This window comes from Monodelphis domestica, chromosome 5, assembly GCF_027887165.1.
Source record: "Monodelphis domestica isolate mMonDom1 chromosome 5, mMonDom1.pri, whole genome shotgun sequence".
In the NCBI taxonomy this organism is placed as follows: Eukaryota; Metazoa; Chordata; class Mammalia; order Didelphimorphia; family Didelphidae; genus Monodelphis; species Monodelphis domestica.
Window position 1 is genome coordinate 181,501,224 of NC_077231.1, and position 25,442 is coordinate 181,526,665.

Sequence of the window (25,442 nt, forward strand, 5' to 3'; positions counted from 1 at the left end):
TTTTCTAAAAGTATATACTATTCCTGTCCTAGCATATAGTACAAATTTATAGGAGCTCCATCTGAACTGTGTGGTACCCAAGCAAAAGTCATTAAGTTACTTTTTTCTTCTTATATCAAAATATACTAATTCACTAAGATGATAAATAATAAATACCTATTAAAGGGATATAAATGAATTTCCACTAGAACATGCTTGTGATATAAATTATTTCAGACTATCATTATTTTATTACTCTTATTTGAGTACAGTTCTAATTATAGTTCATAAATTGATCTAGCACTAATTTTGCTTTATAAATTCCAAAAGAACACAAATATATACATATAAATGCACATATATATGTATAAAACATATTCAGTATATAAAGAAATACTCTCAAGGACCAATACTTCTTGAAAAAAATGTCAAAACCAAGAAGTATGACAGGTACTACATGCTGCATACCTTTTATTAAAACCTGAGTTTTGGTTTCAAACCCAACACTTTGACCTTTAAAACTCTGATCATCTTTTTAGCTAGTAAGTAAATACTACTTATAATGTGATCAAATTTATAATATGTGAGGAAACCGTCATAATAAGAAATAGCCTTAAGATTCATAAAATTGGTTATGTGTACCTGATCTAATTGATGATCCCTGCTTGGTACCCCAGAGAAAGGTGAAAGATCCTCTACTATGTTAAATTTCCTTATCTTAATTATAATACTCCTCTTGCTGCAGAATTGCCTATATTAACTTCTTGTGTTAGAATTAACCAATGCACATCTATATTAATTCTAATGCTTCCTTGACCCCCCCCCCTTGCAGTTCCTTTCATTACCCGATTAGAATCATTATATTAAACACTCAACTGATCACAGAACAGTGGCTAGACACTATACAGAAGTGAAATGAAATTAATTGATAAAAGTTGTGAAATATATAATTTGGAGCTAAGGTAAATGTCATTTTTTACCCTTAAATTTGTTTGTCTCTATCAAAATGAGTTTCAAAAGAACATTAAGTAAAGCACCAGCTAACCAGAAATTTGCAGATATAAATATCATGAATAGACAAGTTAACTTGGGTATTCAAGAGAAAGAAATAAAGATGGAAATAGTAGAATGCCACCTAACATGGAATAAGTCCAATCCTTTTTCTACCTAACATATGATAAATATAATCCTCTTTTCTTGGTAAAAGGATATAATTCCAAATGTTGGGCCCATAGGAAAGAATACCACACAGGTGTGTATGTCTGTGTGTATGTGTTATGGCAGGAGATTAGAAAAATGAGAAAAGATGACCTACAGTATCCATATTAATAAATCTTTTCAGCATCATGAACATTACAGTTTCCTATGGTTGCTGCAAAAAAGAATCACTGCTACCATAAATATGCTATTCAACCAAAATGTCTATTATGTAGCAGTTGAGCTACCATTACCACCTCCCAGGTGCTCTCTGTGAAGCCATAAAGTCTAGTGGAAGAAGAGAATTCTTTAGTAAGTCTCTCTAAGCCATTCAGTTTTGATCAAAAGGATTTCAGGGTATGGAGTCAGAGATCCTAATTAAGATATACTGAACACCCAATCCATGGCAAAATTTCAGTGTCTTGATACCATAATTTAAAGTCTGGGAGGTCAGATGCCCCCTGCAGGGCATTTTTTTAGATGCAGCACCCTTTTGGATTGATTATAAAACCAATCATCTTTCAAACCATTATGCATCTGAATCTATGAATAAACATATCATTCATACAAATATAATTTATGGTAACTACATTCACCAGTTAATATGCACAGTGTTCTCATCATGAAAACCCAGTGACCAAAAGTATACATATTTGCAATAATTCTTTTCAACAGTCTGAATACCCACATTTTATTCCCATTGTTGAAAAAGGGAATGGCTATTCTCATGATAAGCTCTCCAAACTATAAATGTCCCAGTTGCTGAGGATGGGGTTACTTATTTTAGAGGTCCCACTGTACTACATTAAAATGATTTCCTTAGATATTCTATGTGATTTAAGTTATTAGCAGTACTTTAAATTTTGTTCCATTAAAAAATCTTGGCATTCTAGAAGCACAACCCTGTCCTGGGCTCATTAATAAACAAATTTGAATGCTGCAATCTCAGTACTGACCTCTGAGGTACCCATTAGTGACTTTTCTCCATTGTACTGTAATGTAATCACAGAATAGCTTTTCAAGGCACTGAAGTAGCAGACCAATTTCTTTGTTAATCAAAAATAATCCCACATTACTCTAGTTATAAAAAAAAGTCCAGATATTTTCTTTTCGTAAAAAAGAAAATTTGGGAACTCCACTCACAAGTTTTTTAAACATAAATAAGATCTGTATTTTAAATCTGCATTGAATACCTAAAAGTGATATCTCAAAATAAATACTTTTGGATAGTCATTGTTAGTCCAAAGGCAAATATGATAATTACCAACTCAGTATGGAAATATGTTATATCTCAGCAGCAACTTCTAGACTGAAAACATGAACTTACTTTATATATGTATATACTCTAGATTTGTGTGGATCCTGGATTTAAAAAGAGAGAGAGAGAGAGAGAGAATTATATAACTTGAATAGATCTTCTCATCAACAAATATGTCATAGAATGTTCCTCAAAATGAAAAAGAAGTCTGGTTTCCATTTTAGAAATGTGCATAAGTGGAGGCTCTGGACCTAAACCATTATCCCATTCAACCAATCCTGATGGTTGAAATTCACAGCTGGTTATACATGATTATAAATCAATGGCAAATACGTGTAGCTATAATCAGACTGTTGAGATTCAAACATCATTTGATTATGCACAATGGGAAGGATGTTTATAAAGTCTACAACAATGTTTCATTTGAATTCAACAAAAATTCTTTCAACACTTTGAAGAATTTTGTACTAAACACTAGAGGGAGATAAATTTTTGATAGAAGTGTACCTGCCCCGAAAAGCTTTTGTTTAGAAGAGGGAAAACACTGCAAAGGCCATTGAAGTATCCATATGATAATACATAAGTGTTTTCTATAACATTCCTGTCAAATGATAATCATCCATTATCTGAGGACCACTGGGGACACATTACTTCTCAAGACAGTCAGTATTTCACTTTAATTTGGAATAGATTTAATTTTTAAATTTATTTTCACTCACATATTTTTAAACCCTTACCTTTCATCTTATAATCAATACTGTGTATTGGTTCCAAAATAGCATAGCAGTAAGGGCTAAGCAATGAGGTTAAGTGACTTGCCTAGGGTCACACAATTAGGAAGTGATTGAGGTCAAATTTGAAGCCAGGGTTTTCTGTCTCTGGGCATAACAAATTACTTGAGGTCACCTCACTCAAATTTAAATAGAAATTCACATCTAAATATGTCTATCTCTTACACACACACACACACACACACTTTCTCCCTGTCAAGTCAAAATAACAATTCTAAATTTTCTCTTCTATATGAGAACCCTTCAAAAATACAGGTATCATTTCTCTCTTAAAGTTTTCTCTTCTACATTTTCAATTCCTTCAATTTACTGGTCCTTGCAATGTGCAACCTAGAATCATTACCAATCCAGAATCCTGATTACTCTCATGAATACATACCAGAAAATGCTCTATGAGTTGAGGATGGACAGTACCCTGTCCAGGATAGGATAAAGTGAAGAAAGAATTTCCTTTATTCTTGCTGCTCTCTTAACATGGCATAATATATTAAATAGCATTTCTAAAAAGAATCAAAAGTAACTAAGATTATCTGTTGGAGTGAGGAAAGAAGATAAAAGCAACAACAAAAGAAATAAATACCTTCATTCTTGGGAAGCTGAGCAACCACAGTGATTCCAGAGGTCAAGGTCTAAAGATGCCTATGAATCATGAATAAAGTAACAAGGAATGCCCAGAAAGAAGGTTAAAGCTTTAAATGTGCACCAGACTGGGTATTTTGAGGCTATACTTGGAATGAGTTCACCTGAATATGGCTTATATCTGAGGTTACCTCACACTATGGTAAATATGTTTGCATTCTGATTAAGGGCAGAAAATCAGAGGACAGGATTGGAAGAGATTATTGCTGGCAAAGAGGAAATGTATGAAGACTATGACTAAGAGCCTGGCCTTATGGAGATATATCCTACCTTTTTTCTGCCTGAGTAATTACTATAAAAAAATTACCCTAAATCATCTGAGGAACCCATGCTTATGGAAACTGTCCTAAGAGGATAATTCATTTTGTTACACCTTCAAATCATCTAATACCACAGTATGCACAGTGGCTGTTATATTTGCATTTGGGAGGCCTGATAAAGAACCAGCTGAGGGAAAAGTAGAAGTAGCAAAACAAACACAAATTGGCCTTTCTTAATGCTAAGGTTACTAATTATCCTTGACCTACTTCTATTCATTTCTCACAGTTTAAAGGATTAGAAAACCATTGATTGGGAATGAGGCTTTTTGGATTCATCAGATGTTCATATAAACACAGAATCGTGTTTAGTGTTAATAAAGGGAACATCTAGATGGTTATATGTATATCCCACTGTATAAAAAAAGAAATGGACACTTTCACCTCTGATTACTTCATCGTCTTTTAAAGACCTCTTTATTGCCAAATTCATTTTGACCCCTCCCTCCCCCATTCTCGACCACTGACCATTCAAAAACATCTGCCATTGTTGGAAATGCTTTCCTTTTTACATTAAATAATTTCTTGCACCCTCCTGTCTCCAAAACACTTGTTTTTTAGGGGTTTTTTGTTTTGTTTTTGTTTTTTCCTACCCGCTTTCTGTTTGGTTATCCTCTTTTACTCTTTAGGTTTAGATATCTTTCAATAGTCTATCCTTGGCCAGCTTTTCTTTCATACCATATTATCGGCTCTTCTCTCCCTTCTATCTCTTTTTCTACTTGTCCCTCTCTTTCTTTTACCTTCATGAAGATTACTCCTAAGTCTCCAATTAGATGCCCCAATGGTACTTCAAACTTGTATCCAAAAACATACCCTGTATGTTATTCTCCATTCCAGTACCTAAGTCCTTCCTTGATTTCCTCATCCTCAGAAATATAGGATCATAGCTATAAACCTGAAGAAACTACTCTCTCATTTTATAGATGAGTATGCTAAAGCCCAGGGAGATTAAGTGATTTGCCCAAGGTCACTCTTTGTGTAGACAGGATTTGAAACCAGGTTTTCTCAAAGATAACTTTTTCCTACTGTACCATTAGTACTGTTCTTGTTAATGCCACCTTTTTTTTTTACCACATGTCCCATTTTGGGTGTAAAATAAACTTACTTGTGAGGACTTCACATTCAATTCAGTTTAACCGAACCAGCATTTAAGTGTCTACTATGTACAAGAAAAACACTGTGTTAGTGAAGGAAACAAAAACACTGTGTTAGTGAAGGGAACAAAAAAGTTGCTCACAGGGAGAACACATTCTATCACATCTACTGGGTTCCCTTTGGGAGAGAAAGTGTGATAGATAGATAGATAGATAGATAGATAAATAGATAGATAGATAGATAGATAGATAGATAGATAGATGGATGGATGGATGGATGGATGGATGGATGGATGGATGGATGGATGGATGGATGGATGGATGGATGGATAGATAGATAGATAGATAGATATTCACTATTCAACAACAACAAATTGCTGGGGAAACTGCAAAGCAATCTGATAAAAATTAGGCATAAAGCAACATCTCTCACAAGATGAGGTCAGAATAAGTATACGATTTACATAAAGGGAAATCATAAGCAAATCAGAGGAACATGAAAAAGAAGTTAACCAGTCAGGTCTATTGATAAGAGAAAGTTTATGATCCAACAGAAATAAAGGGGATTATGGAAGGCAAAATAAATAATTTTGATTACATTAAATTAAAGGTTTTACAGGAACAAAACCAACTAATTGCAGCCCAAATTGGAAGGAAAGCAGGGAAAATGTGAGACAAAAATTTACAAGTTTCTTTGATAAAGGTTTCATCTCTCAAATATACAGAGAATTGAGCCAGTTTTAAAAAATACAGAGCTGTCCCCTAATTGATAAATGGCCAAAGGATATGAATAAACAGTTTTCAGAAGAAATCAAAGCTATGAATAGTCATAAAACAATGCTCTAAATCACCAATAAAAGAATTCATTATAGAAATGGGAAATGACAAATGCTGGAGAGGAGGGAAAGTAAGAAAAATAATACATTGTTGGTGGAGTTGTGAATTGGTTTAGTCATTCTGGAGAACAACTTGGAACCAGGCCTAAGGACAATAAAATTATGCTTTTACACATTGACCTAGCAATACTACTTCTAGCTCTATATCTCAAAGAGACTAAAAGAAAGGAAAGGGACCTATATGTACAAAAAGATTTATGACAGGTCTTTTGTGGTAGCAAAGAAATAGAAATTGAGAGGAAGGCCATTGGTTGGGGAGTGGCTGAATAAGTTGTATGCCAATTGATTGTGATGGAATACTATTACAGTATAAGCATTGTTGAAGAGGAAGATAATATGAACTGATGCTGAGAGAAATGAGAACATTGTACACAGTAACAGCAATATTGTAATGATAATCAAAGTTTTCGAAGCATCGTACTTGTCACCTCATTTGATCTTCACAACCACCAAGTGACATAGACACTATTATTTTTGCCATTTATACAAATGAGGAAACTAAGTGCCTATGTCACAAGGTTGTTTTAAGATTTCAGTGAAATAAGATGTGTGTACAGCACTTTGCAAACCTTTAACAATATTATCATATATGTTATGTATAACATCATATGTCACATATATCTCATATGTTGAATATACATCCAGTCAGTATATATCCAATATCATATATATCACATTTTTATAAAATATATATCATTAATATAATATTTTAGGTTTACAAAACACTTTGCAAATTGTATTTTTTTAATCTCACAGCAATCATGAGAGGTAGATGCTATTATTATCCCTATTTTGCAGTCTGAGAGAGGTTAAATGACTTGCTCAACATCACACAGGTGTTAATAAATGTCTGAGGTCACATTTGTACCCAGGTCTTCCAGACTTTCTTCACTTAACCTCCGTCTACTTCAGTTCCACAACTGTAAAATAAGGATAATAATAGCACCTACTTCCCAGGATAGTGAAGAGGATCACATGAGATAATATTTGTAAAGTGATTAGTATTGTATCTGGAACAACTGGAGGTGCATAATAAATGCTTGTTCCCTTCCCTAGGTCACTCGGCAATAAACTGTATCATATAACTGCCACTATATAAATTTAAAATATTAAGCTCTTGAACTTAAAATGAAACTAGAAATCAGAAGATATGAATAGCAACATATACAAGTAAATCTCTAGATTGTTTTGAGTACATCACCACAAGATACAATTGTGATTTTTACAGTTTATTGAAGCAAGAAAAAATCTAGATAACAACATCATAATTCATGGAGTAGACAATACTATTGTCTATTCCAAATTTTAAATAGTTAAATTGTAATGCTGTCCATCACCTTGTTTGTAGTCTGTATGAAAATCAAGCTCTTTTTAAGTGGAAAGTATTCCTTTCCACTGATTAACAAGATTCTATAAATATATCATAGACAAACACAAAAAAGTATTATCTTTATTTTAAACTCTTTTATCCATAAAACAAGACATAGAAAAAATTCCATGGATCACTTTGGGAATATACATAGTATCAAAATTAGGGTCCTAAAGTAGTCATTCAATGAGAAAAAAAGATTTGAGATTATCATATATGATGGTTCTCTTCTCTGCTGATAGGACCTACTGTCATGACCTTTAAATGTTCACAGAATGAAGTTCTTTCATAATTTAGGGTTATGTACTCTATTTGATATCACACTGCCTTTCCATCTAAATCTGACCTTAAGAACAATGATAGATGAACAGTTTTTATATGCAGAAATGATCATGTCACTCTAATATTTAAATGTATTCAATGGTTCCCTATTATGTACTATAGTGAGCATTTCTCACATTAGGTTTCATAGAAAACTGTCACAAAGTAGTCTAAAGACTTCTTCAAAAAATAGTTTTAAAGGTAGACAATGTATACAGCAAACCTTTCCAGTTAAGTTTCTCTTGGTAGTACAGAAATATATTTTCATTAACAGGAACTACTGGAAACCATACTTGCATGGCAACTCTGACTTAAGCAACAATGTTGGTTAACATGCCCAATAATGTAAGATAATCACATTATTGTTAGTCTATTTCATTATACTGTATATAAAATAATTAGTGTCCACTTGTATTTTATGGAGTTTGGGAGGGAGGAATAATTACATATATTTTCCTACAAATGCCTGTTATGGACAATTGAGTCAAATCAAGAAATTATAAAAGCAAAGGTGTTAATAATGAAGAAAATGATAGTGAAATAAACACTCCAAAATGCAGTTTAAGGTCTAGAATGAACTCCCTCCTTTCCTTGTCCTGATTTGTTTCATCTTAAACTCAAAAGAACATTTTTTTGGCATTAAGCCTTTCCTGACCCCCAAACTGGCTTATATTCAACTGCTTTGTATAAATCTCTATTTACTTTTTAGTTATAGTTTCTAACATTTCTATATGTATATTGACTTCCCAATTAAAATATAAGCTCCTTGAGAGGAGGAATTATTTCATTCTTTATACCAGTGCTCTGCTCTCCACAGTCTAATAATACATAGGCAAACATATGTGACTAGCACAAAGAAGGTGTCTAAAAATCCTTCTTGATTGATTGATTGATATGATCTCCAGTTTGGATATGCTTCAAGTGAGTCTGAAACAAACGTGTGTGTGTGTGTGTGTGTGTGTGTGTGTGTGTGTGTGTGTGTGTGTGTGTGTGTTTCAACAGATCTGTGACTAATCAATATGACCAATCATTTCTTTGGTCTGCCTCATTCAAATTCAACCACAAATTATCCATAGAGGATCAATCAATGCACTGCATTGGAAGCCTCTTTGTCTTTTAACATTTAGCCCTCAGTCTCCTACAAGACAAACCCCACTTCTTTTCTAATAACATAGTTTCATATGATATATTTTATGCTACTTTTGAATATATGTGATATTTTATTATAAACAACATCCATAGTGTTAACAGATTTAGAAAATAAGGATTCCACAGTTCTGATAAATTAACAAAGACATTTTCAGCAAAGAAAACCTAGTGAATGTAAAAGCAAAATCTAGATATCTCAAGATAAATGTGATGAACTAACAATTCACAATGACACAGCAATTTAAAGTTTCCACAACACCTTCATCAAAATTAATCTGTGAAATAAGAAATGTAAATATCATTATTCACATTTTTCACAAAAAGAAACTGATGTTCAGAGATGTTAAGAATCTGGTCCTTAATCACACAAGTAATGAATAGTAGAAACAAAATTGGAAATCAGATCTCCTGACTGATATCCTCTCTCCTGCACCTATGCTAACCGGAATAATTTCCAGAATTATAGTTTACATAAACAAAAGAGAAAAGGAAGTGTTGGAAAACATTTTACAAGATTAAACCTTTCTAATATTGTTTCCAATTCTGTCAAACACTAATAGTCATATCCTTACTAAGTTAAGTGCAATATTTTTATAATATTGTATTAAATATGAAATTGATCTGAAAATGTTTGTGTTTTTAACATCAACCTGAGTAATTTGGTACCATAAATAACAGGCATTTAAGTCATCATTTTAAAATTTTTACAAGAGATCAAAGTTTTGCTTAATAAGGGGATTCCATTGTTAAGTTTGAGAACCACTGACAAACTCAATTAAGTACAAACTCCTTAAACTTGTATTCAATGTCGCTGCAGTCTAACCCTCCCCACCCTTACCTTTCCAGTCTTTTCCCACTCTGACCTCCAAAATCACTGTTCTTTAGCTACATTGTACTATTTGCTGCCATTTGCACACATCCTAAGCTTTATTCACAATGTAACAGTTTCTGCCTCTGTTATGGTAAAGGAAACAGTAAAGAATACTGTTTCCACCAAGACTCCATTTTTTAAAAGTCTGACCCATCCCTCCAAGTAAAACTCACCCTCACCCCCCTCCTTGAAGGCTTCACTGATTGACTAATAAAAGACTCTTACCTTTTATATCACTTTAAACCTATCCTGAATTCTATTCTTTTATTGTAAAAACATTTTAGAACATGTTCTATTCTTTGCTCTAGTTGTATACTTACTGTTCAGTACTGCATATTTAAGTATGTGCCATATTCCCTTGCTAGAATGTAAGCTTCAAAAGGAGAGGGAAACAATTTCATTATTTGTGTATCTTCCTTCCCCCACCCATATGTTTTGTGTAGTGCTTTGTACATAATGAAACTTTAATAAATGGTTGTTAAATATATGAATGAAAAGATTACCAACTTCCTTAATTATCTACATGAAAAGATTACCAACTTGCTTAAATATCTACTTGCTTTCTGAAACTGAACTAAAGATATGAAAAATCCCTGATTTGCATTCTAATGATAAAGATGTTATTGACCTTTTTGTGTGAGAACCCTATCACTGTTTGTTGACTTCATAACTAACTAACTGATAACAAGAAGATTTTTAACTACTTGGTATGTCCATAAAAGATTGTTTATAGTGCTAAGTAAGCAACTAAGAGTCTCTAGGCTCTCTGAAAATGTTTTTATAATATAATTTATAATAGGTAGAAATTGTGATAAAGGATGGAAAGGTTTGCAAATTGCAAACTAAGTGTGCAATGGACTAAGTGTGCAAATTGAAGTTTTAATAAATTAAAACAACTGCAGCTCTTACCAGGTGGGACTGATCTGAAGCCAGAATAAGCTAAAAAGAAACATTTGCTTCTTTTCCTGTCTTAGCCATATCAGTGGTTTTTCTAAAAAAAAATTTTTTTTGAGGAATTTGGACTTGGATCAGTGATGACAGGATTTTATTTTCATTTTAGAAGCAATGCCTATTTAAAAAAATTTAACAGTAAGAACAAAAGTTCTTTATTGATTATTTAATCTAAAACACATGTCTTCATTGTTTTAACTACAGCTTGCATTAGAAACTATCTAGAACATAAGTACAATTTCAACAATCATTTATTGTCTTCTATGGAACTTGAAAACTTCATAAACCCCCCAAATACTTTAAAGATATAGTGTGATAACCCCATAATCTGGGTACAAATGAACTACAGTAGAATTGTGTCCAATATAAGGAAAGTAAATTCCGAAAAATAGTGCTTTATTTTTGTTTTCCATTTATGTGTGTGCTTAGATAACTTTATATGAGGTGCTAGTTTATTTAAAACACAAAATTATAATCTGGTGCATACTGTAGTATCCTATATAAATTTTGTCATAATAATAGAGTAATAAAAACACTCTAGATAGTACCATCAGCAAGTGAAAAAATATGTAACCTGTCCTGTTTCTTCCAGAAAATTCCTCAGACTCTGATACATTAACTAGCATACAGCAGCTAATAACTTCAAAAGGGTCCATCTTAACTTGGAAACATTGGAGCTAGAATCAAAGCAAAAAGTCCAGAAGTTAAAGACAAGATATTAATTTGGAGGAAACTTGTGTTTCTGAAAATGCTTCTGACTGATATAAATTGGCCTCTTATACACAAGCAAGGGTAGGGAAGCCATTGTTTCTTACTTGATAGTAGTTCCCTAAAATTTCCATTATATTAATGAACCTTATACTAGCCTTTTGGTATGTGTTTTGTTTTATTTTTAATAGCATCATTTACATTCTCAGGTCCATAAATTTAGAGCTAGAAAGGACTTTAGATGTGATCAAGTAAAACCCTTGCGTTTTACATATAAAGAAACTGAATTTATGAAAAGTTAGAGGATTTTGCCTAAGGTCATATAACTACTGGAGGTAGGAGTTGAACTCAGATCTTATGAACTTGAATTCCATCTACATCTGCCTGGGGTGGGGGGGTCACTAAGTCATGAAATTTCATTAAAAACATAATACCTCAAGGAAATAGTCATGAGAATAATAAAGATGGCTAATATTAATAATAATGATGAAGATGATGGTATCTTAGAACCTTAAAAAAAAGCAGTGCTTTCCAAGTAACAAGGCCTAACACATTTAGATTTTTGCAAATGGTCCTAAAGAACTATCATAAAAAACAATGACTGAGGATGTAGCTCAAGTAGTATCAATAAGTCTGAGAATAATTATTCCAAGAGCTATTTTCTTATGCTAAGTTAAAAGAGAGTTCTTCAAATCCATTTGGTTTTCAGCTCTCCTTTAAAATTCTTTCTGGAGTTTCACTAACACTTGAAAGCAGTAAAGAATCCAAAATCTTTACCAGAATCCTTGCTACAGGTTGCAGTAAATAAAAATCAAGTAGCCAGTTCTAATAGTTCCTTTGGAACAAAATATTTTGAGGCATAAATGAATAAATATTTCTAAATTGAAAGTGAAAGAATTTCTATCATGTAGATCTACTGTGGGTAGAATAGAGGTGAAGTTATACTTAATATAGAAATCACATTTGTAAAATGTATCATACAAGCATCTTGTACAAAATATGATATTTAGTGCCCAAAAGACATCAGAAATATGTGGCCTGCAGTCCTTGGCCATCTTCTAAGTGTCATCTGAAGAAAGTCAGAATAGCTATAAATTATTTTCCTTTGGTAAAAAGCATCTCTACCAAAAACCTTCAAGGGGTAATTGCAAATACTTTTCCCCTCTCTTGGCTCTTCCACTTCTACCCCAAAAAAAGTTAATCCCTAGATATAAAACCCAAACTGTGCAAACTTTTCAACTAACTCAGTTCATAGACCTGTATTCAAGTAAAATAACATCCACAATTTTAACATCCTAAATAGAGCTTGAATAGCATAACATTAAAAATAAAATGGCAATGTGGGAATTTGTTTAGCTGGACTATATTAGGCTTGTGGTGAGTTGTTTGTTTGTTTGTTTGTTTTTAATTCCTTATTAAGGGGTCAGTGAAAGTAAGAGATAACATGATTTTTTAAAAATACAAGAAGAGGAAAAGTATATAATTAAGTAAGAAAGATAGGGTGGATGTGGACAGGTTGTGTAGGACTTTAAAACCAATCAGTTTAATTGTTGATCCTAGAGTCACTAAAGAACCACTGGAGCACACTGATTAGGGGAATAAAATAGTCAGATCTCTGCTTATGGAAAACCACTTTGATAGCTATGCTACTATCCCCATTTTAGAGATGAAGAAAAAGGTGGAGAGATGGTGGGATGAGTGGTTTGTTACAGACTGTACAGTGAATGGAGCTGGGAAGGATTCTTAAAACATTTCCTATATTAATTTACTTTTTATGTAAATATTTTATATATGAATTTAGATTTTAATAGACACATAAACAGATATTGTGAATAGTGACTATGTTGTTAAGATTGATGTGACTAAAGAAATATTGCAATTTATACAATAGTAACATATTTCTTGAATATGATAGTTGTCATATATTTCAAACTCTATGTATTTGCAGTATATGCTGTTAAATTTCAAGTAGCTTGTAAAATATTGCCTAAGGATTAAAATAATTAGAGTGAAGCAAAACTAAATACTGAAAGCAATGTTGAATAGTCATAGAAACTATCATATGCTAAAAATAAAATTTATTTCTCATATTATTTTAAAGCATTTGACATTTAGTTTTATTATTTATTTTATATGTTCATTTTCTTCTTTTAAAAAAAAAACCTTACCTTCTGTCCTAGAATTGTTACTAAGTATTCATTGGTTCCAAGGCAGAAGAGCAGAAAAGGCTAGGCAGTGGAGGTTAAGTGATTTGCCCAAGGTCACATAGTTAGGAAGTGTCTAAGGTCAAATTTGAACTCAGAACATCTGTTTCCAGGCCTGGCTCTCTATCCATTAAGCCACCTAGCTGCCCCCTAATATGCTCATTTTCAATCCCCTCTTGTAGCCTCAGTAGATAATGTCCCAGATGACATACATAATAAGGTAAAATTCTAAATTTCCTGTATCCCCATTTTTTCTTCTTAGAACTGACTTGAATGACATGAATGCTTTGCTTTTTTTTGTAAATAAAGTCAGTTTTTTCAAAATATCATTCGTATTTCAGAAAAAAAAAATTTTGGAGTGAAGAAAATTTGTTCCTACATTTGTGATATTTTCAGTATATTTGTTAAATATTAAGATGAGGTGCATATTCTAAATATACACTAGACCTTTTGGATGCAATGAAATGTTGTCTCAGTTTCTTTCTCTGTAAAAATGAAGCAGTTGAATTAGATTAGGGATTTTATCTTTTTGCATGTTTTTGACTTCTTTAGCAATCAGAGGAATTTTTTAAAATTCATAAAATAAACATGCAAAAGAAGCCAATCTCATTTAAAAGCATTATAAATTTTTTAAAGTTCACAAACCCCAGGCTAAACATTGGACTTGTTATTCAGTCTTATCTAACTCTTTGTGACTTCATTTGGAGTTTTCCTACTAGATTGGTTTGCCATTTTCTTATCTAGTTTATTTTACAGATGAGAAAACTAAGGGAAATAGAGTGAGCTAATAAGAGTCAGGAAGAGTTCCTGACACCTGATCCAGCATTCTATTCATTCCACTGGTTATCCCCTCAGCACCCCTCACCCTATTGCCCCCCCAAAACTGGACTAGATGATCTCTAAAGTTGATTTGAGCTACAGATTATGTGAAAGAAGATATGTTTATAATATATTCCTATCAGCATATTCATAACTGTCACATAAGAAAAGGACAAGCCTAAAAACTTTATCTCAGTTGGAAAGGGGAAGTTAATAAAGGCAGAAGTTAGAACAAGAAGTTTAAGCTATAGTACTAGTTCTGGTCACTGTTTTCCTTACCAGGGAATAGCAATTGAGCTGAATGAATACAAGTAGGCATAAATTTAGTAGACTGTCTGAGATGTAGAATTTCACTATTACAGATTTTAAACTAACATTATCCCTTTTAGGATAATTGAATGGGCCAAAAGCTGGATGTAATTTAGGAAATCACAAAGACAGATGTCAGTCTTTATCTGTACAATATGTTGTATGTAATGCCATGTCTATGTGAACATCTTTTAAAAATATATAAATATACATATACATATAATTCAGTGATAAAGTCAAAACCACAATGTAGATTTTTCACCTACAAGCATAATACAATAATTATTTTGTACAACCCAGTAGACTGCGAGTTCCTTATAAGCAAGGATTTTTTTTTTGCCTTTCTTTGTATATCCTCCAAAAGCACATGAATTGACACATAGGAATAAAAATTTAATAAATCTTGCTTACTTGACTTTTATCAATAGTCCACCAATGCTTCTAGACAAAACAGTCATAATTTTCTGTATTTTGTCAATATCTGTATGGTTATGTTATATAGCCAGACATTGAATGGTAGGTAGGTGGCTATTTCCTATTCCCTCAACCCCTCAGATTATTTTTTAAAGATTTGCATTTCTTCCTGAAAATTTCTTCTGAAATTTGAAGTTTTCCTGTAAACATATTAGGAATGGTTTGCCATTTTGTTCTCTAGCTCATTTTAAAGAAGAGAAAACTGGGACAAAATGGGTCAAGTCAATTGCCCAGGGTCAGACAGATAGTGTGAGGCTTTTAAAAGCCAACCAGAGAAATGTTAATTTGAGAAAAATTCATAAATTACATGTTGATCAGATGAACCATTCAGAAATTCTAATCAGAGGTCCTGTTAACCAAATATCCAACTTCTCCATGGCACAGTGAGTTCATACAGATTATAGAAACTATGTTTCCATTCCTTTAAAGGATAAAATTCACTTTAACCTTGCTGTGAAATGGTTCTCTTAAATCTAATACTCATTATTAAGACACTTCATCCTGGGGAAATGGAAGTTGAAAAAAACAGTTGTTTGACTGAGATTCCTATATACAGTACTTGTTTCCAACTTCAAGGCTACAATTGTCTTTCAAAGCAATACATCTTCTGATACAGTAGGTTCTTACTAAAAGGAAATCCTTGATTCCCCCAAGACATTAGGGAAGTGGTACTATGAGTTGAGGCTAAGAGGAATATGTATCATTTACAAGAGCCTCAAATTTGATGAGCAAAAGAACTAGTTGTTTTTTTTAAGCTCATCTTAGTTTTTAACACAGAGGATCCATGAACCATCATGAGATACATTGATAGATTTTAGGGTATCTATGAACTTGGATGAAAAAAAAAAATCTATATGTTTAACAACCTCTAACTGAAATGTGTCATTTCCTTTATAATCAATGTAGACAACAAAACATGATTCCTAGAAGAGATCCATCAGAAGGATCATTCACCATGATCAAGTAGGATTTATACCAGGGATGCAGGGCTGATTCAACATTAGGAAAACCATCCACATAATTGACCACATCAACAAGCAAACCAGCAAGAACCACATGATTATCTCAATAGACGCAGAAAAAGCATTTGATAAAATACAACACCCATTCCTATTAAAAACACTAGAAAGCATAGGAATAGAAGGGTCATTCCTAAAAATAATAAACAGTATATATCTAAAACCATCAGCTAATATCATCTGCAATGGGGATAAACTAGATGCATTCCCAATAAGATCAGGAGTGAAACAAGGATGCCCATTATCACCTCTACTATTTGACATTGTACTAGAAACACTAGCAGTAGCAATTAGAGAAGAAAAAGAAATTGAAGGCATCAAAATAGGCAAGAAGGAGACCAAGTTATCACTCTTTGCAGATGACATGATGGTCTACTTAAAGAATCCTAGAGATTCAACCAAAAAGCTAATTGAAATAATCAACAACTTTAGCAAAGTTGCAGGATACAAAATAAACCCACATAAATCATCAGCTTTTCTATATATCTCCAACACAGCTCAGCAGCAAGAACTAGAAAGAGAAATCCCATTCAAAATCACCTTAGACAAAATAAAATACCTAGGAATCTACCTCCTGAGACAAACACAGGAACTATATGAACACAACTACAAAACACTCTCCACACAACTAAAACTAGACTTGAGCAATTGGAAAAACATTAACTGCTCATGGATAGGACGAGCCAATATAATAAAAATGACCATCCTACCCAAACTTATTTATCTATTTAGTGCCATACTCATTGAACTACCAAAATACTTCTTCACTGATTTAGAAAAAACCATAACAAAGTTCATTTGGAAGAACAAAAGATCAAGGATATCCAGGGAAATAATGAAAAAAAAAAACACATATGATGGGGGCCTTGCAGTCCCTGACCTTAAACTATATTACAAAGCAGCAGTCATCAAAACAATTTGGTACTGGCTAAGAAACAGAAAGGAAGATCAGTGGAATAGACTGGGGGAAAGCGACCTCAGCAAGACAGTATACGATAAACCCAAAGATCCCAGCTTTTGGGACAAAAATCCACTATTCGATAAAAACTGCTGGGAAAATTGGAAGGCAGTGTGGGAGAGATTAGGAATAGATCAACACCTCACACCCTACACCAAGATAAATTCAAAATGGGTGAGTGACTTAAACATAAAGAAGGAAACCATAAGTAAATTGGGTAAACACAGAATAGTATACATGTCAGACCTTTGGGAGGGGAAAGGCTTTAAAACCAAGCAAGACATAGAAAGAATCACAAAATGTAAAATAAATAATTTTGACTACATCAAACTAAAAAGCTTTTGTACAAACAAAACCAATGTAACTAAAATCAGAAGGGAAACAACAAATTGGGGAAAAAATCTTCATAGAAACCTCTGACAAAGGTTTAATTACTCATATTTATAAAGAGCTAAAACAATTGTACAAAAAATCAAGCCATTCTCCAATTGATAAATGGGCAAGGGACATGGATAGGCAGTTCTCAGCTAAAGAAATCAAAACTATTAATAAGCACATGAAGAAGTGTTCTAAATCTCTTATAATCAGAGAGATGCAAATAAAAACAACTCTGAGGTATAACCTCACACCTAGCAGATTGGCTAACATAACAGCAAAGGAAAGTAATGAATGCTGGAAGGGATGTGGCAAAGTAGGGACATTAATTCATTGCTGGTGGAGTTGTGAACTGATCCAACCATTCTGGAGGGCAATTTGGAACTATGCCCAAAGGGCGACAAAAGAATATCTACTCTTTGATCCAGTCATAGCACTGCTGGGTCTGTACCCCAAAGAGATAATGGACAAAAAGACTTGTACAAAAATATTCATAGCTGTGCTCTTTGTGGTGGCCAAAAACTGGAAAACGAGGGGATGCCCATCAATTGGGGAATGGCTGAGCAAATTGTGGTATATGTTGGTGATGGAATACTATTGTGCTAAAAGGAATAATAAAGTGGAGGAGTTCCATGGAGACTGGAACAACCTCCAGGAAGTGATGGAGAGCGAGAGGAGCAGAACCAGGAGAACATTGTACACAGAGACTAATACACTGTGGTATGATCGAACATAATGGACTTCTCCATTAGTGGCAGTGTAATGTCCCTGAACAACTTGCAGGGATCTAGGAGAAAAAAAACACTATTCATAAGCAAAGGATAAACTATGGGAGTGGAAACACCGAGGAAAAGCAACTGCCTGAATACAGTGGTTGAGGGGACATGACAGAGGAGAGACTCTAAATGAACACTCTAATACAAATATTATTAACATAGCAATGGGTTCAAATCAAGAAAACATGTAATGCCCAGTGGATTTACGCATCGGCTATGGGGGGTAGGGGGGAGGAAAAGAAAATGATCTATGTCTTTAATGAATAATGCTTGGAAATGATCAAATAAAATAAAATAAATGTGACCTGAAAAAAAAAGAAGAAGAAGAGATCCATAGGCTTCATCAAACACCCAGTGGAATCAACAACTTAAAAGGCTAAAAACCTCCTCTCCCTTCCTCAGTGTTACAAATTCAGACACACATATCTGTTCCACTATCATACTCTTATGGAGATTTTCCTGTGTTTTTTTTTTTTTTGGAATGAGAGTAAAGTCAGGAATTGCTTAATTATTTAACTCTTAAGTTCTTTGGAACCAGCTTCTGTCTGCACCACTTTATTGAATCTACCCTTTCCAAAACTGCTCATGGCCTTTTTGATAAATCCAGTGTTTTTTTTTTCCCCGTCCTTATCCTCCTTGATCATACTGTGTCATTGAGCTCTGTGAATTACTCACCTTTATCCAGAGTTGAAGTCTTCTGTTTCCAATTGCCTAACAAGCAATTCCATGTAGATGTCCAAAACAACTCATCATATTCTCATCAAAACCTGCCCCTAACCCAAACTTAAATATGGCTTTTGAAGGAACCACCATCTTTCAGATACCCAGACTTAGAATATCGCTCTTTTGGGTCTCCATCTATCTTTAATCAGTTAGTAGTATCCCATCAGTCCTCCTTTTACAAACTCTTACATCTCTCTCTCTCAGCTTCTGCTAGAACTATCTTTTAAGGCCTCATCTATTCTTGTAAATCTATTCTTACCTAGATATATCTCCTCTACATATTAGATAATCTCCTCTAAACTGTAAGCCTCCAGTCTTTCTTCTCTACTCTATTCTTCACCCTTTTTACACAAGGGAAGCATGTTATATTTGCTGGAGGCAGAGTCAAAAAGAAGAGCTGGGTTGTCCCTTAACATTCGTGCTATAAAATGGAGATGATAATACTGCACAAAATTGTTGTGAAGCTCAAGTTAGCTAAAATATGTAAGATGCTTTGAAAAATTTAGATATTTTAGATAGTCTATTATTATTAGGAAAGTAACTTTCCTAATGTACCACTCTGGTTAGTACATCCCTTTACAGAAAACCTGCCAAAATATTTATTAGTATAGAAGGTAAGGGAGTGGATGTTATAAAATTTTGTGTATCTTTATTTCTCCTAGAACCTAATAGTTAGCCTAGTGTTAACAAATATTTATTTGAATCAAATCTATGAAGTGATCACTATGAACTAAGTCTAATTGATTAGTGGTAGTTTTAAATGGCATTTCCTAAAATGATATTTCTAAAAGAAATTAGCTTTATTCTTCTTGGTCCAAAGGACAGAAAGTAAGGCAAAGTGGGGTTCTGGAGATAGATTTTGGTCCATTATAAAGAAAAATTGTCAATAATTAGAAATATCCAAAAATAGAAGAAACTGTCTTAGGAGAATGAGGTTCCTCTCACTGGAAGTTCTCAGGGATAGAAAGACAGCATAGCAGATTAAGCCCTGGGCCCAGAATAAAAAAGACTTGAATTCAAATGTTCCCTCAAACACCTACTATCTGTACAACCCTTAGCAAGTAAGAAATTTCAAAAAAAAGTTTTTAAAATATCAGTGGATGCATAATTAATTATCAAAGGAACAGGAGGGATGTTTGAGGTACAATTTTAGCCTTCTAATATGTCCTGTAGGATAGCAAAGCTCTCTCACAAAGTGTTCCTTGTGCTACTGTTAACTTACAAAATTCTACCATTAATAAGCATTAAAATGCAATTAATGCATATCTCTTTATATATAGTATTTATACTATATGTATATAATAGAATCTGAAATATTATTTTTGTATTCACAGATGAAAGTAATATTTGACTATAAATTATACTCCCACAATAGACTGTATATATGAGATGAAATTGAATCAATTTTATTTTAATTTTCCTCCCACACATTTATTTCAAACCAGAAGTGTTGTTTACTGAAAGTGCTTCACAGTATTTTTCTGTATATTATACTTTCAAACTGCAAGCTAACACATAGTTGAGGCTACCACATACTGAGATCAAAATCAAACTACTTTTGTCTTGTGTGGCAGTCTTTTCAAGGCATTGTACATAATATATATATATATATATATATATATATATATATATATATATATATATATATATATATATGAGAGAGAGAGAGAGATGTAGATCTATGCATATGTATGTGCAATGCCTATATATACAAGTATATAAGTAAGTACTTATAAGTATTATGAATTCATATATACACATTTTATTCGGCTCAATGCTTTGTATGTAAAACTATTAATGGAAAAATGTAAATTTACATAATGAACTCTAAACTAGTTCTACTACTATAGTATCTTAATGATAATGCCTTTGAATAAATAGAGTACAAGATAACTCTGCATGGTACAGGGAGAGTACATGTCATATATATATATATATATATATATATATATATAATTTGCCAATACTCATTTATGAAAGCTGATCATTTTAGTTATTTTTCCATTTTAGTTATTTGTTTTTCCTTTTTATATATTTTCACTCATTTTAGAACAGTGAACTTCATAAAATGCTTCTAAAGTTGCAATATCTCAAAAGAAACTTTCTTTCACCTATGGTATTCGTTTTTCACACATTGTTATACCTCCTCACCTCTTACCTTGCCATCACATTTCCTAACCTTCCCTCTCAGATTAACACTTCCTTGTGCCACAGAAGAACAACTGAACTTGGACATATCAATACACACTATCCTATCCATGTACCCACTCCCTTTCACAATGAAGAATACCTTTGTCATTTCATTTGCTTCTTTTTGGACTTTCATTTTTTTTCCTATCATGTGAGTATAACTTCCTGTAACTTCATTTACACTGTAGTCGTCAGTTATGTTCTGTTCTATTATTTCTGCTTATTTAACTCTGAATCAATTCACACTAATCTTCCCAAGTTTTTCTGAATTCCTCATATTTCATCAACTCTTGTTTCACAATTATATTTCACTGCATTAACACACCAGTTTATTAGTTTCCTGAAGCTTCCCAGTTTATGAGCCTGTACTTTGTCTTAAAGATGTTTAAAAAATACCACAGAAATGCAGTTTAGTGAACAAGCAACTCAATTTCCAAGAATTGAAACTGAAGGCTTTTCTTTATGCATTCAAAATATCTATCATCCATCTTAACTTTCTTCCAGCCACTGCCCTAGTTTAGACCTTGATTTGGTATAATAGTTCCTTGTGTCTGTTTCCCTTCCAATAATCCTATACATTGCTGCCAAATTGGTTTTCCTAATACAAAAACTCAACTCAAAACCTTTTCAAGTAGGTCAAGAACCTTCAGTAGCTCCCTAATGCCTACCACATTCTAACTTTTATTTTACCATTCTCTCGAATTACTTGTAGTGTATGGGAAAGAGTAATGCACTAATAATGATTAGGCTTGCATTCTAGACATGATAAAGTTATACAGGTTACAAATGTGAGGCCTTTGTTTCCTCTTCTATAAAATAAGGGGTTTGGACTGGATGATCTTTAAGGCCCATTCAAGCTCTGTGATTCAAGTACATTTTGCTTCAGAAGATTGTCTCATTTAGCATTTCCTGAATGCTTCTACAGTTTGCTCTCATCTTGACTCAGAAGCCTTTCCCTAGTCCTGGAATGTTCTTTCCACTTCCCTCAGCACTATATGTTGTCATACCACCACCCTTTACTTTAGTGGCTTTACTTTACTAACTCAACTGTTAACTCTCTTCCATGAAGCTTGGTTTCATTCTTCCCCCTCCTTTACCTCAGCTGAAAGCAACATCTCTCCCTAAAGCTCAAAGTACTTTCTTTATAGTCACCTCTTATACTTATATTATAGCAGCAAATATGTTTTCAGGAAAGGGCTGAGTTTTATTTATCTTTGTGTGTCCCTAGCACCCAGACCAGGGGGGATTAGCAGGGGAGATGGTATGTAAAAGGAGGATAAATTGGAAATAACCAGCAGAAGGAAGGCACTAGAATTAAGGAATGAATAAGGCTGATTAGAATGATGAAGGTGAGAGTATGAGACAGGGAGGAGCAGGTATATTGGATAGAGCAGGAGACTCTTTAGACACTTATCCAAGTTGTTTAACCTTCAGTCTCCTTTGGTTAAAAAAATATTACAAAAATAGTAACTACCTCACAGGGGGTGTGAAGATAAATAATAGATGTAAAGTATTTTGTAAATCTTTAAATTCCAATATTATTAATACTTTTATTGACTCCATTTGATGAGTCGCTTAATCTGTGTTCTAAAGAATGTGGACAATCCCTGAAATTCTGCACATTGCATCCAAGCCCCTCCATTATTTATCCATATTCTCCTAGAAATATTTTACATAAATTGTGCCCCATATCATGAGGGAGTAAGGGGAAGCAAGGAAGACATCCTCTAGGTCTTTTAACATTGTGTAGGATTTAGTTAGTGGGAAAGAGAAGGTATGTCTACAGTGGTAATTATCCTAAAATGGTCATCTATGAAGAACCAGAACTATTGAAACCAGCTATTTTCTAGGACAGTGTACTGCTCATTGAGAAAACCTTGACTTTACAGGCATGTATAATAACCAATAACCAATGTAGAAGAAACATTGCCATACATAATGAATAAACTTTTTTTAAAAAACAGATCTTGTAAGTAGATTTGGTTTAAAAGCATTTTTGGCATTTTGTCCTGAATTTGTCATCTATGTTATAATGTTGAGAACTTTAAGTTTATGTTAGGTCCAATGTGGAAGAAAGGAAAGAAATAAATTGAAACAAAAAAAATCTTCACTGAAACTTGAATATTGTGCTACCACAGAAAATATTTATTAGTTATTATTCTTCATAAGGTATTATATGGCACTGTAGTTTAAAATTTATGCTGTTGGAATTTGTGTATCCAATTATTGTTTTTCTAGGGAGTATAGGCTCCTTTGGGTGAGATTGTTCATTCTACATTTTTATCCAGTTAGTTATAATGTTTTAAATGTGACTAAACTGACCATAAAGTACTAGCCAAGACTGCCAAATTTGCAATGTAGCATTCTTCATTGATTAGTGTTTCCCTAAAGAACCTCTAAATACACTGACCATGGCTAGAAAAATGATAAAACCAAATCAGATTGTTTTTTCATTCAGTCACAGTATTATATCCAGTGTAGCAGGAAATGGTTTTGCATGACAGTACACATGTAAATGTCATTGCATATGTCATTTATGGTGTATAAGGCTGTTATGCAAGATTCACAATGATCACATTGGGAAAAAAACTGTCGCTATTACACTAAATAAAACGTGCTTAGTAAAGATTGCAAGCAATTTTTTTCTAGACATATAATGGCATGGTAAGAGTACAAAACAAAACTACCAGAAACAAACCATTTCTCAAGCAGTAATATCTACAGGACAAGTGATCTAAATTGCTGGAACAAGGAGAGTTCATCACTGCCCTGCAAAAGACTTGAAATATAACCCAAAGGCAAGTGAAATAGGGAATCCAAGCTTTGAAATAACAGCAACAAATTTACCTACAGACAGAAGATGCATGGAAGCAATAAACGAATTATACAAGGCTTACACATGCAATCTGATTATTCTGACCAAAGTGTTAATTGGATCCTAACTGCCAGATCTGATATCTGTAGTCTTGTAGTGGGAAACCTTTCAAAGTGATGAACTGTAATTCACTGAGCTGCTTGAAGCACTTGTAATTTACTGCATGTCATGCTATGAAGAGCCTGACCTAATGGACTTTACATTACCTGTAATGCTAGAAACCTTTCAGTGAAACTAGTTGGTAAAAAGTAATAGTGGAAGTCTATTGAGACAGTGAACAAAACTACATCTTAAACTCAGCTTTGAAACCTTACCAAAAAATCAGTTATTAAACAAAACCCGTGCAGTTATGGAAAAATTAGATATTCTGCCAGTATAATTTATAGAGGAGAGATATCTTGTTATATAAAAATGAAATAGGGGTAAAACCTGAGGTCATTTTGAAATCTGATAAATTTAACAGCATAAATAAAATTCAGGATAGATTAAGTTTACTTTTCTAAACTTATTTTTAAGCTGCAAATAAAATTAACTTAGGATCAGAAGGACAGTGGTTGAATGGGGAAAAATCTTTTTAGCAAATTTCTTTGATAAATATTTGGTGTTCAAGATAGAGAAATAAATAAAAATAAGTGGTCAAAAGATATGAACAAACAATTCTCAAAAGAATAGCAAAGTATTCACAATCATCTGAAAGAATGCACCAAGTCATAATAGTAAAAGAAATTAAAATCAAAAAACCCTAATGTTTCATTTCATAACCTAAATATTGGTTTTAAAAAATGCAACAGTGTTTGAAGGATTTTGGAATGATTGGCAAACTAATACATTGTTGGTGGAGTTGTGAAATGATACAACCATTTTGGAAAGCAACTTGAATTTTTTCAAATAAAGTGATCAAATTTCCATTCACCTTTCAACTAAACATTCCATTGCTGAGCTTATGACCCAAGGAAACTGTTGAACAGAGCAAGTCCCAATATATTCCAAAATATTTTATAGAAGTAAAAATACGTATTTTTGCAATAGTTAAAAATTGAAAATAAAGTAGATGCTCATCAATTTGAGAATGACCCAACAAATTAAGATACCTGGATATAATAGAATGCTACTATGCTAGGAGAAGTAATAAATAATAGCTAATGATAATAATAATTAACATGTATATAGCACTATGTCA

The 25,442-nt window shown here is 33.1% G+C and overlaps 1 protein-coding gene across 19 annotated transcripts in view; it reads left to right on the forward strand.

Annotated features, from left to right (window-relative positions):
* FOXP2 (forkhead box P2) overlaps window positions 1–25,442 on the forward strand; it is a 694,699-nt gene that overhangs the window by 596,570 nt on the left and 72,687 nt on the right. The gene's annotated exons all lie outside the window — the stretch shown is intronic.